The sequence below is a fragment of the Ornithorhynchus anatinus genome, chromosome 5, assembly GCF_004115215.2.
Source record: "Ornithorhynchus anatinus isolate Pmale09 chromosome 5, mOrnAna1.pri.v4, whole genome shotgun sequence".
NCBI classification, from domain to species: domain Eukaryota; kingdom Metazoa; phylum Chordata; class Mammalia; order Monotremata; family Ornithorhynchidae; genus Ornithorhynchus; species Ornithorhynchus anatinus.
The window spans coordinates 53687865-53692252 of record NC_041732.1 but is presented as its reverse complement, the minus strand read 5'-3'; the positions used below and the strand labels follow the sequence as shown (position 1 = coordinate 53692252).

The following is a 4388-nucleotide window of genomic DNA, read 5'->3' as shown; positions in this document are numbered from 1 at the left end:
CAATAAACAACAGCAAACAACAGCAAACAGCATCTTTCAGGCACAAGATGGGGCTGGATTTGTGGTTCTCTCACAGCAGGTTTCATGGTGAATTTCTCCATTAATGCTGCCTTCTGCAAATATCATCAACTACATGTCTATCTGAAGTGCCTGCCTCCCATCAAAATTGTGTTTACCGTAGACATCTAAAGATGAGATAGCTTTGAGTGGGATCTGATGATGTCTAATTAACACCTCCTGGTCCTGTGCTGACAGGTCTAATAACCTTACTTCAGTGTTTGAATTTAAATGGAATAACTGGGGTATTTGTTAAGTGCTTACTGTACACCAAACACCGTACTATGGGCTTGGGGAGATAATAATAATAATAATAATAATGATGATGTTGGTATTTGTTAAGCACTTACTATGTGCAGAGCAATGTTCTAAGCGCCGGGGTAGACACAGGGTAATCAGGTTGTCCTACGTGAGGCTCACAGTCTTAATCCCCATTTTACAGATGAGGTCACTGAGGCACAGAGAAGTTAAGTGACTCGCCCACAGTCACACAGCTGACAGGTGGCAGAGCCGGGAGTGGAACCCATGACCTCTGACTCCGAAGCCCGTGCTCTTTCCACTGAACCACGCTGGAGATACAAGATGACCTTGTATCATGGGGCTCGGAGTGTACGTAGGGATCCCGATTTTACAGACGAGGGAACCGAGGCATCGTAGAGCTAAGTGGCTTGCTCAGGGTCACGTCGCAGGCAAATCACAGTAAGCGCTCAACAAATATGATTGAACGAATGAAATCGCAGTGTTAGGATTAGAACCCAAGTCTTCTGACGCTCAGGCATGTTATCTTGTCTCAATCCTGTTTCCCCTTGAAGAAAAAAAGAGAAGCAGCATGGCCTAGTCAAAAGAACACGCACCTGGAGGCAGAGGACCTGGGTTTTAATCCTGGCTCTGCCTCATGTCTGCTGTGTGGCCTTGGACAAGTGACTCAGCTTCTCTGTTCCTCAGTTACCTCATCTGTAAAATGGGGCTTAAAGCTGTAAGACCCATGTGGTTCACAGACTGTGTCCAATCTGACTAGCTTATATCCCTCCCAGCACTTAGTACAGTGACTGGACCAAAGTAAGTGCTTAATAAATACCACAAAGAAATGAAAAAAAAAGAGGTACCAGGAAGCAGTTAAGGAAGACAAAGTGTCCAGATGATCTATCCAATCACACAGACTGAAAGCTCGTTATGGGCCGGGAATGTGTCTATTGTTATGTTGTGCTCTCCCAAGTACTTAGTACGGTGCTTGGAACTCGGTAAATGTTCAGTAAATAGAATTGAATGAATGAACCAAGCGAGGGGAGTTACTGAATGGAATATGTTTGAGAATATCCCCGGTATTTATCGAGCCCTGCGCAGAACACTTTCCTAAGGACCAGGAAGAGTGCAAGAAAAATAAGAGACACGGCCCCTACCCTCAAAGATCTCACAATCTAATGGGGGACCTGACAGACACAAGTATTTGGAGCAGGAGAAAGCGATAACACCACAAAACCCGTGTTGCATGGATGCTTGCGTGTGGAGGCATCTTGTCATATCTTATGCCATCGAGTCATTTCCGACCCACAGAGACACCACAGGCACACTGCTCCCAGATCACCCCACTCTCCATCTGACATCGTTCTGGTAATGTATCCACAGAGTTTTCGTAGGAAAAATCCAGAAGTGGTTTACCATTGCCGCCTTCCGGTAGACTTGAGTCTCCGCCCTCGACTCTCTCCCATGCCACTTGCTTGCCCAGCGCGGGTGAATTTTGGCTCGTAGCAGATTGCCTTCTACTCGCTAGCCACTGCCCAAGCTAGGAATGGACTGGATATGCCTCTTCTTGACTCTCCCTCCTGTAGCCGAGACTGGTAGAGTACTGGAAACTCCCCAGGTGAGACCCTGAGGGGCCCATGTGACAGCATAAATAGGTGTGATTGCATAAACAGAAAAACAGCCTAAAATAGCATCCATAGGAAAACATATAAGTGCTAACACGTGCCTCCTTGAGAATGGATCCTAAGGGAAGGGGTGACAGCATAAGTGCCACGGGTGATTGACCGATTTTTCCTACCCGAAGATAGAGTTTATTTGGGGAAACTAGTTTTTCAGGAGGGCTTTGTAGATGGGGAGAGCTTTGGATAACGATCAGTCTAAGCTACCCTAACTCACTCCGGGTCATTCAATTTCCACTCCCAACCAGAAAGAACATCCTTCACACCTTTGAGAAGAGCTGAGCCCAGGGGAGAGATCCCGGGCTGGGGAGTTGGAAGATCTGGGTTCTAATCCCACCTCTGCCACTTGCCTGCTATGTGGCCTTGGTTTGAGTCATTTTTCAGCGGCTCAGCTTCCTCATCGGTAAAATGAGGATCCGATACGTGCTCTCTCTCCTTCTCAGACTGTGAGCAACATGTGCCACAGGGACAATGCCGGACCTGGTTATCCTGTCTCTACCCCAGTGCTTGGCACATAGCGGGCTCTTAAATATTTATTTTATAATTATTTATAATGCTAATATTGACAATAATCCCTCTCAGGGTCACCCCTGGGGAGTTCGCAGTACTCTACCAGTCTCGACTACAGGAGGGAGAGTCAAGCGGAGGCCTTCCCGTTCCATTCCTAGCTTGGGCAGTGGCTAGCGAGTGGAAGGCGATCTACTACAAGTCAAAACTCACCTGTGCTGAGCAGCAGTGGCACGGGAGACAGTCGAGGGTGGAGACTCGAGTTTACTGGGCAGATGAAGACAATGGTAAACTTCCGTATTTTTACCAAGAAAACTCTCTGGATACACAACCAGAACGACTGCAGATGGAGGTGGGGCATTCTGGGAAAGATGTGTCCGAGGGTTGCTAGGGGTCGGAAACGACTCGATGGCATAAGACAAGAATGATAATAACGATTATTAATATCATTTACAAAGCCTGGGCACTTTGACTTGATTCTCCATCTCATTCCTAACAGCGAGACAATTTTCCAGGCCTCTCTGTGAAGGTCACTCCATGTTGGGTAAGGTAATAGTAATAATGTTGTTTTGTTAAGCGCTTACTATGTGCCGAGCACTGTTCTAAGCGCTGGGGGAGATACGGGCTAATCAGGTTGCCCCACATGAGGCTCACAGTCTTAATCCCCATTTTCCAGATGAGGTAACTGAGGCACAGAGAAGTTAGGTGACTTGCCCACAGTCACCCAGCTGACAGGTGGCAGAGCCGGGATTCAAACCCATGACGTCTGGCTCCCAGGCCCGGGCTCTTTCCACTGAGCCACGCTGCTTCCCCAGCCACGCTGTTTCCCCATCTACTTTGCGAAGGTGTGTTGACCCCTTTTCTTTTTAAGGGGATTTGTTATGCTCTTACTAAGTACCAGCCACTGTACTAAGCACTGAGGTAGATACAAGCTCATCACGTTGGACACAATCCATGTTCCACACGGTGCTCACAGTCTTAATTCCCATTTTACAGTTGAGGGAGCTGAGACAGAGAGAAGTGAAGTGACTTGCCTAAGTTCCGACAGCCATCAAGCAGTAGACCGGGGATTAGAACCCAGGTCCCTCACACTCCCCGGCCCGTGATCCATTCTCTAGGCCATGCTGCTCTTCTCAGAGTTTTCAGAGCTCTTTTGGTAACCCCTTTGATAGTACCTCAGTGCTCTGGAAGGGCTTGTCTTGTCTTATGCTGTCAAGTTGTCTCGGACCCATAGTGATGCCAAGGACACATCTCTCCCAGAACGCTCCATCTCCATTTACAGTCGCTCTGCTAGTGTAGCAATACAGTTTTCTTGGTAAAAATACCAAAGTGCTCTACCACTGCCTTCATCCACGCAATCGACTTGAGTCTGCGCATCCCCAACCCTCTCCCATGCTGCTGCTGCTTAGCACAGGTGAGTTTTGACTTGTAGCAGATTGCCTTCCACTGGCTAGCCGTTGCCCAAGCTAGGAATGAAATGGATAGGCCTCTGCTTGACTTTCACTCCCATAGCTGAGACCGGTAGAGCGACGCTCTGGGCCTGTCACTCCCCTTCTTAAAAACCTCCAGTGGTTGCCTATCAACCTCCGCACGAAACAAAAACTTCTCACTCTAGGCTTCAAGGCTCTCCATCCCCTTGCCTCCTCCTACCTCTCCTCCCTTCTCTCTTTCCACCGCCCACCCCGCACGCTCCGCTCCTCTGCCGCTCACCTCCTCACCGCCCCCGGTTCTCGCCTATCCCGCCGTCGACCCCCGGGCCACGTCCTCCCACGGTCCCGGAACGCCCTCCCTCCTCACCTCCGGCAATCTAATTCTCTTCCCCTCTTCAAATCCCTACTTAAAGCTCACCTCCTCCAAGAGGCCTTCCCAGACTGATCTCCCCCCTTTTCCCTCTGCTCCCTC

The 4388-nt window shown here is 49.0% G+C and overlaps 1 non-coding gene across 1 annotated transcript; it reads left to right on the top strand.

Annotated features, from left to right (window-relative positions):
* Positions 1–2551: 2551 nt before the first annotated feature.
* LOC114812700 lies at positions 2552–2689 on the top strand. Its single transcript, XR_003760351.1, has one exon. It is a non-coding gene; the product is annotated as a small nucleolar RNA SNORA7 (small nucleolar RNA).
* The last annotated feature ends 1699 nt before the right edge of the window (positions 2690–4388 follow it).